The sequence below is a fragment of the Camellia sinensis genome, chromosome 2 (assembly GCF_055761805.1).
Source record: "Camellia sinensis isolate YWXY chromosome 2, ASM5576180v1, whole genome shotgun sequence".
NCBI classification, from domain to species: Eukaryota; Viridiplantae; Streptophyta; class Magnoliopsida; order Ericales; family Theaceae; genus Camellia; species Camellia sinensis.
This window is the reverse complement of record NC_138962.1, coordinates 195,368,040-195,381,858: the sequence shown is the minus strand read 5'-3', so window position 1 is coordinate 195,381,858 and position 13,819 is coordinate 195,368,040.

Below are 13,819 nucleotides of genomic sequence, written 5' to 3'. Positions count from 1 at the left end.
TCACATTTATTTTGGGGCGTTACATTATGTATTTGGTTATGGGTTTTGAAAATAATTTTTGAATTGAGTTTTGAGTTATTTGTTTGGTTACGATTTGAGTGTAGAGTTGTGTTTTGAGTTTAAAATATTTAAAAAATTAAAATGTTTACAAAATAAAATAAAATATTTAAAATAAAAAATAAGATTTTGTTAAACATTTTTAAATATTTAAAAAAAATAAATCCAAAAAATTTCAAAATATAACTCAAAATTTAAAATACAACTCAAAACTCTTTTTAAAATTCAAAATTGAAAAACTCTTTTCAAAATATTTTTCAAAACACTTTTTAAAATTAACAACTAAACAAAGTTTTTCAAAACTTAATTTACCATTTGACATTAAAATTATAATTCCATACTCAAATCATAATTCTAAAATTAAACCAAACTAAACATGAAAGGGTTGTGCAGTGCTGGACAAACTGCCACAAGATTTGCACACCCACACATCTCTTGGGGTGCTTAAAATTGATAATTGTAAAAGTCTTGTCTCTTTTCCAAAGAAAAGTTTGTCACCTATGCTTGTGATTGAAACTTGCAATGCTTTGGAGTCCCTACCCGAGTTGATGGACACTATAATCTCCGAGTGTTGTGGGTTTCTGAATGTGCAAAGCTCACACATTTAACACCAAGAGGTGGGCTACCGTCCACACTCAATCAATTTCAAATTGAGGTTTGCAGAAAATTAGAGTCACTTTTTGCTGAGGAAAGGATCAAAATTGATAGTCCATCTCTTGAATCTATTCGTATCCAATATTGTGAGAGGCTCAAATCTTTACTCAATGCCAACAATCTTAGAAATCTTGGTCAATTGGAGACAAGATCATGTTATAATCTAGAGTCCATATCACTTGGTGCTCTTGACAAGAACAACAACAATGTTTGGAATGAGAGACTTTTCTTTAGATATATTTATTCTACTAGATCATAGGAGATTTAAAAAATAGTCAATTACACTTTACTAGCTTGGTGCCACATTCATCTGCAGTTAATAAAGCTAACGAAAATTGAAAGTAAAGGGACTAAAGTGAGCTTTTGGTGAAAGTGTGAGGACTAAAGTGAGATTTTAGTAAAAATATAAGGATACTAATTAGACAGCAAAAATATAACATATGTTTCAAATGACAAATTCTATTAACTTTGTTAACAACAAATGGATGGAAGGGTGGGATTGCAATATGACTTAAAGTGTAAGAGATTGACTGTTACAATTAAAAGCGCAGGGTTAATAACTGTAATTTACCCTTATATGTTATGGAAAATTCTATTTATACACCGCAAATTGTTTCAGTACACACCATTACTACTTCACATATCTAATATTTTTAATAAGTGTAATTTACCCTTATATGTTATGGGAAATTCTATTTATACACCACAAATTGTTTTAGTACACACCATTACTTAGTTCACACATTTGATATTTTTAACTTTTGATTTTTTAACTCAAAATACACCACAATATTTATTTTTTACCCTATAACACACACAAACAAAAATAGGTTTTAGTACACACCACCATGCACATCACACATAACACGTTCACTCTCACGTCTGGAGTAAAAAGCTATATCAATGGCGACTGATAACATGACACATCACTGGCGGCGCTGAAGATACAACCCTCGCGAATTAGACTGAAAAAATTACACTCGCCGGCAACATTGTAACAATACATCGATCCTTGCGAAGATCGACATTGCATTGAAAAAACTATCGGGCAAAGATCTTTGATTCTCCCCTCTAAAAATCTATGATTCTCACCTTTAAATCTCACTTAATTTAGTTTTCCCCATTTGATTTCGATTTGGTTATTGATTCTCACATTTCTATAGCAATTTTGATTTTGAATTTGGTTCAACATTGGTTGTTTGAACATAATATTATTGAATAACAAAATAAAATTGAACAAATTAAATACATCTAAACTATTTATGTTGAACAAAGTTAATAAGTTCAGACATTTTATGCTTAACAAATTCAATTCGTTTAGACTCATTATGTTCAATTTTTATCTTTTTATTTTATGTACGAACAATTTACAGTTGTTTGGCATTAATAATTTGAACAATATATTTTTCTTCAGATGTAAATATTCAAACATTGTAAAAATATTCAACTTTGGTTATCCAAACGTGTACAGAAATATCCTAGCAACTATACAAATGGAAAAAATAAAAATGCTATAAGCAATAAACTTTTCGTTCTTGCATTGTTTCAAATCAACAATTTGAGTTCCATTCAACGTGTCAAATATCAAAAAATTATTAATTTAAATGTTCTAAAACCTTAACTTTTCAAAGATAACAATGTTTTGAGTTCAGGAGAAAGATAATGGAGAATAGAATGAAGTGAACTTGTTGATAATGAAGGATATGAGTATAGTGTATTAGATTATAATGGGGAAGATAATGAGTATTGGAAGACAATGATGATGTATGATATATGTTTATATGCAATGGTGTGTAAATTTTTTTTTTTTTTTTTTGTATTTTGAGATTATATTCTTTGAATTGGTAGAAGACACAAAATTATTGTCTTTAATAGTAATTTTACTTGAGATTATTCTAATGGTGTGTACGGAGAAGAAGCATAGTGTAAATAGAATTTTTCATAGGTTATATATCATTGATATCTTATTACTATTTTATATTAGTACCTTTTACATAGATATTTTTGATTAATTTTTTTTTATATTATTAAGAAATTAATAAAAATAAATAATATATGACTAGGTGAAAAAAAAATTATATATACAATAATCCTCTTTACTAAATTTTTAAAGAAAAATGATGTCGGTTGACAACCCATTAGTGACCAATTTTAGACTAGCGATCCTCGATAATAATAGTACAATACTTTCTTAAAAATAATGTTATACAATTAGACTTTATGTACTCTATATAGAATGACACAGCATTATATAATATTTTTATTTCTAATCAAAATACTGATCATTACAGTTTATAATTATAAATAGGGTAAATTATATTGACACTTCAAAGATTTTTATTTAATACAGATTCATCTTCATATTTAAAAAATTATATTTATCTATTATCAAATTAAAATAACATATTTTTCCCTTAGTCATTACACATATAGAAAAAAAATAATAAAATAATACTTATATTTTGTTCATATTATTTCAAGAAAAATTACAATTATCTTCTATAGTTTAACTCCACTACAAAAAAAAAAAAAAAAAAAAAGATTTAATGGCATTTATTTGACTTTTAAACCCCTCTATTTTTAATATTTAATGACGTTTTCTTAAACATTACATTGTTCTTGACTAACACGGCGCCATTTTAACATTTCTAAACGCCTTCAAATGTTTTTATTTATTTATTTTTATATAAACTTAAATAGCCTATTCTCTCTCACCTTCCGTTTAGGAAGTAGGTTAGTTTTTTGATTTTTTAGCTTTTTTAGTTATTTTAGTCTGGAGTTAAAAAATTAGGAGCTTTTTTGATAAATCTTTTTTCTAAGAGTTTTATTCTATCCAATCCATATTCTTTTTGACTATTCCATTAGGTCCTATTTGAGGTAAGAAGACTAAAATACCCTTTTCATCTACTTATGTTTCATTTAGTCCACATTATTTTCTTATGTTTCAATAAGTCTTATGTGTGACATAATTACCAAAATACCCCTAATGTGAATGTTCACATCCTATGGGTGACATAATTACCAAAATACCCCTAATGTGAATGTTCACATCGTCAATATGAATGTTCACACCGTCAATGTGAATGTTTCTATTTGAGATAAGAAGACCAAAATACCATTTTCATCTACTTATGTTCCATTTAGTCCACATTATTTTCTTATGTTTCAATAAGTCCTATGGGTGACATAATTACCAAAATACCCCTAATGTGAATGTTCACATCCTATGGGTGACATAATTACCAAAATATCCTTAATGTGAATGCTCACATCGTCAATGTGAATGTTCACACCGTCAATGTGAATGTTCCTATTTGAGATAAGAAGACCAAAATGCCCTTTTCATCTACTTATGTTCCATTTAGTCCACATTATTTTCTTATGTTTCAATAAGTCCTATGGGTGATATAATTACCAAAATACCCCTAATGTGAATGTTCACATCATCAATGTGAATGTTCACACTGTCAATGTAAATGTTCACACCGTCAATGTGAATGTTTATGTCATCAATGTTTAGGGGCTCGGCCCAGCCCGGGCCGAGCCCAACCTATGTAAAGCCTCGTGGGTGCTTGCCAAAATTCAGACCGGGCCGGACTGGCCCACGGGCCAAAAAATTAGGCCTAGGCCCTAACCCTAGCACAAAGGTATTCAGGCTTTGGGTGTCCCGGTGGGTTGAGCCAAGGGGCTTGGGCCTAGACTTGGGCTTGGGTGAGCCACGTCATTTTTTCTAATTCTTTATAATTTTTTCTTCCAAAATTTTATTATTTTCCACAAAAAAAACACCGGGCCTCTAGCGAGCCGGGGCTCGGGCCGAGCCTTAAATGGACATATTCACATTGTCAACAGGTCGAACTCGCTCCGGGCCGTGGGCCAATTTTACGCTTCTATCAATGTTAATGTTAACATATCAATGTGAATATTCACATTATAAACGGGCCGGGCCAACGGGCGGGTTTCGGGCCGCCTACAGGCCGCGAGGTCAATTTTACACTCCTATCAACGTGAATGTTAATAGGTTAATGTGAATATTCACATTGTCAACGGGCCGGGGCCAGCCCCGGGCAGCCCACGGGTAGCGGGCGGGTTTTGGGGCGCCCACGGGCCGCGGGCCAATTTTACACTTTTATCAATGTGAATGTTAACATACCAATGTGAATATTCACATTGTCAACGGACCGGGCCCGTTCCGGCCCAGGGGGAGCTTCGGATCGCCTACAAGCCACAGGCCAATTTTATATTCTTACCAATGTGAATGTTAAAATATGAATATTTACAACCCGCCCCGCTCCGGGCAACGGGCGGGCTTCAAGTCGCCTATGGGCCGTGAGCTAATTTTACACTCCTATCAATGTGAATGTTAACATGTCAATGTGAATATTCACATTTGTAAACGGGCCGAACCGGGCCCGCGAGCGGGTTTCGGGCCGCCCACGGATCGCGGACCAATTTTACACTCCTATCAATGTGAATGTTAACATGTCAATGTAAATATTCACATTGTAAATGGGCCGGGCCGAGCCCGCGGGCGGGTTTCGGGCCGTCTACAGGCCGCGGGTCAATTTTACACTCCTATCAACGTGAGTGTTAATATGTTAATGTGAATATTCACATTGTCAATGGGCCGCGGGCGGGTTTCGGGCCGCCCACGGGCCGCGGAGTAATTTTACACTTCTATCAATGTGAATGTTAACATATCAATGTGAATATTCACATTGTCAATGGACCGGGCCCGCCCCGGCCCGAGGGCGATCTTCGGACCGCCCACGGGCCACGGGCCAATTTTACGTTCTTACCAATGTGAATGTTAAAATATGAATATTTACAGCCCGCCCCGCCCCGGGCAACAGGCGGGTTTCGGGCCGTCCACGGGCCGCGGGCCAATTTTATATTCTTTATCAATGTGAATGTTAACATGTCAATGTGAATATTCACATTGTAAACGGGCCGAGTCGGGCCTGCGGGCGGGTTTCGGGCCACCTACGGGTCGCGGGTCAATTTTACACTCCTATTAACGTGAATGTTAATATGTTAATGTGAATATTCACATTGTCAACGGGCCAGCCCGGACCCGGGCAGCCCACGGGCCACAGGCGGGTTTCGGGCCGCAGGCCAATTTTACACGTCTATCAATGTGAATGTTAACATGTCAATGTGAATATTCATATTGTCAACGGACTGAGTCCACCCCGGCCCGTGGGCGATCTTCAGACTGCGCCACGGGCCACGGGCCAATTTTATATTCTTACCAATGTGAATGTTAAAATATGAATATTTACATCATAAAATTGCTAACCGTTCAAAAAATATTTGAAAGGGTATCAAAATTAAATATAAGGGCATAAGAGTCTAAAAAAAGAGTGTAAATCAAGAAAAATGACTTTATGAAATAAAACTATACATACATGGGACTAAATGGGTTAATAAATTTCTTTAAGGACTTTTTGGGTTAAAACACTTCTAAATGGGATTTATCAATAAAAATCCCTAAAAAAATTGATTTGGGAATGACTTTTGACTTTTTTAAATTTTTTTTTAGAGAAAAAATGTAATGATTATGGGTTAGATGTGATATTTTGACTTATTAGACTGAAAACCTATTTTATTTTTAGGAGCTTTTTTGATAAATCTACTTTCTAAGAGCTTTATTCCATCCAACCCATATTCTTTTTTACTATTCCATTAGGTCCTATTTGAGATAAGAAGACCAAAATACCATTTTCGTCTACTTATGTTCCATCTAGTTCACATTATTTTCTTATGTTTCAATAAGTCCTATGGGTGACATAATTACCAAAATACCCCTAATGTGAATGTTCATATCGTCAATGTGTAGGGGCCCAGCCCATATCGATCCTCGTGGGTGCTCGGAAAAAATCGAGTCGGGCCGGGGCGGGCCCGGGCCATTAACAATGTGAATATTCACATTGACATGTTAACATTTACATTAATAAGAGTGTAAAATTACCACGCGTCCCGTGGCAGTATGAAACCCGCCCGCGGCCCATGGGCGGCCTGGGGCGGGCCCGGTCTGGCCCGTTGACAATGTGAATATTTACATTGACATATTAACATTCATATTGATAAGAGTATAAAATTGGCTCGCAGCCCATGGGCAGCGAAAAGGCCGCCCACGGTCCGGCGCGGGCCCAGCTCGGCCCATTGACAATGTGAATATTCACAATGATATGTTAACATTCACATTGATAGGAGTGTAAAATTAACCCGCGCCTCGTGGCTGCCCGAAACCCACCCACGGCCCGTGGGCGGCCCGGGGCAAGCCCGGCCCAGCCGTGAATATTCATATTGACATGTTAACATTCACATTGATAAGAGTATAAAATTGGCCAGAGGCCCAGGGCGGGCCCGGCCCGGCTCGTTGACAATGTAAATATTCACATTGACATGTTAACATTCACATTGATAGGAGTGTAAAATTAGCCTGTGCCTCGTGGCTACCCGAAACCCACCCACGGCCCGTGGGTGGCCCGGGGTGGGCCTGGCCATTTTTTTTTTAATTCTTTTTAATTTTTTCTACCAAAATTTAATTATTTTCCACAAAAAAAGACACTGGGCCTCGGCGCGGGCCGGGTCTCGGACCGAGCCTTAAATTGGCCTTAACCGGGCCGATGCGATGGGCCGGGCCGGGTTTCAAAGTGATGGCCCAGGCCCTAGCCTAGGGTCTCGGACTAGGCTCGAGCCTGGGCCCAAACGAGTCTTTCCCTGGTCGGGTCGGGCCGGCCCACGGGCCAAAAAATTAGGCCCAGGCCCTAGCCCTGGCACAAAGGTATTCGGGCTTTGGACGGGCTGATGGATCGAGCCTCGGGTCGAGCCAGTGGGCCTGGGCTTAGCCTCGAGCTTAGGTCGGGCTTGGGCGGGCCTGGCCATTTTTTTTAATTCTTTTTAATTTTTCTACCAAAATTTTATTGTTTTTCACAAAAAAATACATTGCGCCTCGGGTGGGTTGGGTCTCTGACCGAGCCTTGAATGGGTTTTAAGCGGGCCGATGGGACAGGCCGGGCTTCAAAGTGATGACCTAGGCCCTAACCTAGGGTCTCGGACATGCTCGGACCCAAACCGAAACGAGCCTGTCCCGGGCCGTGGGCGGGCTTCGGGCAGCCCACTGGCCGCGGGCCAATTCTACATTCCTATCAATGTGCATTTTAACATGTCAATGTGAATATTCACATTGTCAATGGGCCGAGCCGGGCCGGGCCTACCTCGAGCTGCAGGCAAGCTTCGGGCAACGGGCAGATTTTACACTCCTATCAATATTAATGTTAACATGTCAATATAAATATTCACATTGTCACGGGTCGGGCCAAACCCGCCTCGGCCTGCGGTCGGGCTTCGGGCCGCCCACGGGCTGCTGGCCAATTTTACACTCTTATCAATGTAAATGTTAACATGTCAATGTGAATATTCACATTGTCAACGGGCCGGGTCGGGTCCGCCCTGAGCCGCTGGCCAATTTTATGCTCTTATCAATGTGAATGTTAACATTGTCAACGGGCCGGGGTCTGGCCCGCCTTGGGCCGCTGGCCAATTTTATACTCTTATCAATGTGAATGTTAACATGTCAATGTGAATATTCACATTGTCAACAGGCTGGGCCGGGCCCATCCCGAGCCGCCCATGGGCCGTGGGCGAGTTTCGGGCAGCCATGAGGCGCGGACTAAATTTACACTCCTATCAATGCGAACGTTAACATGTCAATGTGAATATTCACATTGTCAACGGGCTGGGCCGGGCCCGCCCCGGGCGACGGGCGGGCTTTTGGCCAGCCATGGGTCGCGGGCCAATTTTATACTCTTATCAATGTGAATGTTAACATGTCAATGTGAATATTCATATTATCAACGCGCCGGACCGGGCCTGTCCCGGGCCGCCCATGGGCAGTGGGTGGTTTTCCCGTTGCCACGGGATGCGGGCCAATTTTACACTCCTATTAATGTGAATGTTAACATGTCAATGTGAATATTCACATTGTCAACGGGTCGGGCCCGCCCCAGCTCGCGGGCAGGTTTCGGGCCGCCCACGGGCCAATTTTACATTCCTACCAATGTGAATTTAAAAATATGAATGTTCACATCATAAAATTGCTAACCGTTCAAAAAATATTTATAAGGGTATCAAAATTAAATATAAGGGCATAAGTGTCCAAGAAAATAGTGTAAATCAAGAAAAATGATTTTATGGAATAAAACTATACATACATGGGACTAAATGGGTTAAAAAATTCATTCATGAACTTTTTGGGTTAAAATATTTCTAAATAAAATTTATCAATAATTTACCCTTTATTTTTTGTGGCTAAAATAGTTGCACTAAAAAAAGAAAAAAAAAAAAACCAACCAAGGCTTCCCAAACGAAGCCTCACCCTCTCTAAACCCTTGTTTTCTCTCTCTCTCTCTCTCTCTCTCTCTCTCGCTCGCTCTTCAAACCCCTTCGTTTCTCTCGCTTCAAACCTTCGTTTATTCGATTAATCTGCAACCCTTCGCAGATCAGAATGTTAAGTGTTGATCAGTCTCATCTATATCTTCTGACATTCAAGTTCGATTGAAGATGATATTACTAATGGAATCATTCAATTCAGGTATGCTAGGTTTCATCTACTTTATTATTCTTAGATCAGATTGATTGAAGATCTATTGATCGATTGAACGTGATTTCGAAGTTCTACCTTCTTCAGCTCGGTGATTCAATCTCAGATTCATTCGGCGATTTCGAAGTTCTCTCTCGATTTCAAAGCTCGGTGATTCAATTTCAGATTCATCCGGCATGGAGAGTGAGCACCATCATCTACTAAGGTGAGCACCTTCCCATCAGAAAATCTCTAGTTCTCTCTCTCTCACTCTCTCTCTCTCTCTCTCATCTTCTTCCTTCCCGTCAATTCTTCTCCTAGGGTTTTCAATCAATGTTTTGAAGAAGTTTAATCTCTGTAAATTTGTTGATTAGTTTGTATTGATCAATCAGTGTTTTACACATCTCATTTATTTTTCCCCAGATCACCAGAACTGGTTTTTCAATCAGTATTCTTTATTTTTCACTCTCTATTTTTTTATTACCCTGTTTTAAACCCTAAATTAGCATCAACAATATTAGCCTTTTTTTTTCCTATGCTGATCTGATTTTTGGTCCCAATTCTGATGTATGCACATATTATACTTTTCTCAATGGCATTGTTGTTAGGGTTGCAAAGTTTAATGATTCTAGTTGATTTTTAGGAGTTAAGTTTGTGAATCTTTTGTACTTATTCCAGTTACAAGATTAGGGACTTTAAGCAGGAAATAAGAGTGAAAGATGAGACTGTAAATGGCACTTACTGTCTACATACAAATAAATATGGAAATTAATTGTGCCAATGAATAATAGATAAAAAGATTATGAATAGTGAATGATAGAATGCTTCCAAGGTTACAAATTAATGTATTTACAGATTCTCATTAGTAAAACTCAGTGGCCATGTGGTCATGATTGTCTTGACTTCTCTTTTGGAAAAAATGTTCCCCAGTAGCATAATGATTCTATAAATAAGGTGCATAATTTCCAAAAGAAAATTTATGTAATCATGCTATGACTAAAAGTCTATAACATACATCACTTGGTGATTATGAATGACATACAGGGTAATATGTCATGATTTCATGTTGTTTTTATTATTTTGTTCTTTACTGAAGCTTTGATTTTTGTTTGTTTTTTTCCACAACTATGCAACATTTAGTTACTTTTGGACTCATAATTAAACACAGCTTTATGCTTTATGCACAAATATATCCTTCATTTTCGGTGGCCTGCTAATGTTACTCTGTTTTATGTGGGTTAGTATGAGTATGCGAGTACACATATTTATGTGCATACCTGGATTTCTATTTCCAGCATCACTTCAAGTAATGAATCACTTCAAATATGTGATGGTAAATGTTTGTATGCATCCTTCAAATTTCAGTTGATGCTAGTTAATTGGGTGGATGAGTAGCTTCAGTGATCAATATCTTAAATCTTTGTAAACTTAAATTGGTTGAGCTTGGTTGCCCCTGAATGTCTACTTGGGTACTAAGCTTAGTAACCAATGTATAATTGTTTTGAAATATGCCTGAACCTGTTTATTCTGTTCACCACATGCCCATGAATGTCTAATTGGGTACTCAATTTCATTATTGACCAAAATGAAGCTCACATCAAAATTCCAACTATAAAAAGAGATATGATCAAAATAGTGAAAGGTGTTTACACTTTCTGAATTTTGGGGTTTTGATCAAGATTAAGCAAGAACCACTCCACGTTGATGTTTAACTCCTCAATGTTCAAAATAGTCAATTCTAATGCAAAATAGTGAAAGATGTTACATTTGATATTTAACTAAAGGAGGTGAATGGCTTTGGGATAAGTGGAGATTTTCAAACCTGAGACCAATTGGAAAAGTGGGGATGTGGTAAACTTCTTAGTAAGAAGGTAAGCCCAATGGCTATTAAAATCACCATTCGCAGATCCCAGATGATCTGGTCTGGACCACTGGAAAGTGATCTCAAAGATTGAAAGATAGATCTTAGTGGGAAAAGCCATGGAGATGTTGCTAAAATCCCAAGCATTGTTGGACCAACAGTCTCTAACTTTCATATTCTCCTCAAAAGATTTAAGGGGGCCAATTCCAGTCTAATTATCAAACCAAAACAAGGTATGGGCCGATTCCGTTGCACCAGCTCTGCACCCATTATTCTGATTTTGTGCAGTTATATTTTTGGTTATCTTTACGTTTTGGCATAGCTAATGCTTTTTGGACTTGTGTCATTGCTAATGGATCATTGGATCATTTTTGTGGTCAAGATTTGCGTTAAATCATCGGCCCTCGGCTGGTTCTATCCATGTGTAGCAGACTCAAATGATTAGGTGATATTGTTTGGTAGTTGGCCTATCCATCTTAGTTGAAGTTTGGCCTTTGAAACTAACTCGTTCTAAGCTTGGTTTCTTGGAATTGAACTTGTTGGATTTTTTTCATGAAGGATGTTGTATTGTGTATTATTATGGATGTGATGGAACAGTAATTAAACAAATATTTGTCAGTTATCTGGTTATAAATTCTTGGTGCGGATGACAAGTATATTTGTCAGTACACTGAAGAATCTCGTAACTTCTGGGGAAGTAAGTTTTTATTGCCTTAGGATTTTGACTTATTGTTTTCGTTTCTCAATGGAACAGAACAAGTTCATAATGGTTCTTTATTAGTAGAACCATTCACTTTAGGCATAATTGACTTTGTGATTTAGTAACTGCAATCTATCTCCTCCTTGACCTGAATGCTGGTTAGAGTATTTATTTATTAAAATATGGGTACAATCAGCTCATTATTTTATTTCACTATCAGAAAACAAATATTTGTAAGCTATATTCGAAATGATGAAGCACTTAGAGCTGAAGATTTCAAAAACAGTTAAATTTTATGCCCGGGATGCTTTTTTATATATTATTCGAATAATTTATGCCTGGAGATTTCAAAGACAATTTCAAAGATGTTTCGTGATTCATGTCGTTTCAATTGACATCTATAGTTTTCACTATTGTTTGCAGCATCAGAAATTCAAATTGTGATAATAAAAAGATGGATTTTTGGTTCCAGTTCTTCCGTAGATTATTGCATAATTAAAATATGATGTAGTTTTGATTCATTGTTCATTATTGCTATTTTTTTGGGTAATTTTTTTTAGTTAAATCTTAATAGAATTAGCAGTTTATTATAATTAAATTAAAAATAAAGCTATAGCAGCATTTTTCAAAAGCCACTATAGTGTTAATGGTTATATTTTTAAAATAGCAAAAAAGTTATCATTACATTTTTAAAATGTTGTTAAATATTGACGTGACGTCATTGTTCTGTTAGTTTTCACATTTAGCAGAGTTTTTATAAACGTCGCCTATACTGATATAATGATGTTTTTAAAGTGCCATAAGCCTACAACAGCAGTCACGTCCTCAGTGTTAAGTGTTAAGTGTCAAAAAAAAGAATTAGTGGCGTTTTTGAGACCTATAGCAGTGTTTTTTAAATGCCTCTAAAAGCTTAATATCTAGTAGTGGCTCACACAAAAAAATATTTTTTTTTTTATTTTTTAGATACACTTGATAATATTTTGTGATTTTTTTTTTAAATTTACCAAATGCGAAATATATATATATATATAAAAATACAAAAAATCAGTAATACTGTAATAAATGTAAATGACGGTGTTTGATAATATTGTAATAAATGTGAATGAATAGATGAGAAATAAAAATTATGTTGGAAATAAAAATGAAATTTTTTATTCATATATAAAATTTATATAAAAAATATTATAAAAATGTTGTGATAGTGATGTAAATACAAATTATATTTATGGGTGTTTTGTTTTAAAGTGAATGGTCACTATTAAACTATATTATTGTGCTTGAAAATGTTATATGAAATTTATGCTTGTATATTATTACTTAATAAGAATATGTTCAGGTAGAATTTAATGATAGAAAATTATAGAATGTAATCACAATGATAGGAAGAAGAAATAGTAAAAAAAATGGCAAAATGATTGTTTAAAATTTTTTAGAACATTATATGAGCAATTCAAGGGACAATTTATAATGAAATTATAAATCTCATAAAGAAGAATGTAACTTTTCAAAAGTGAGAAAAATCTATATTAAATAGAACCTTCGGGAGTGTTAGTGTAATTTACCCATATAAATATGTCCATACCACATCCACATCATTCCAAACGTATTTTATGTATATAAATTTTTTTTGTAAATTTTTTTTCCCACATTAATAAACTTGTTTAGTGGAGCTAATGACCGGCCAAGTGTTCAATTGAAAATGACTATACATATTTATTGTTGGACTGAAATCAATATATATATATATATATATATGTTTATTTATTTACTAAAAAATTTAGAATAAACTACTAATATGTCCTAATAGTTGGATTTAATTCTCATCAAGTCTTATTGAAAATAAATCTTAATAAAATTATTGTTAAAAATAATTTTTTTTGGTGACAATTTTTTATATGTCGCTAAAAATTGACAATTAGTGATTTTTTTTTTGTTATGATTTTTATAAATTGTCGCTAAAATT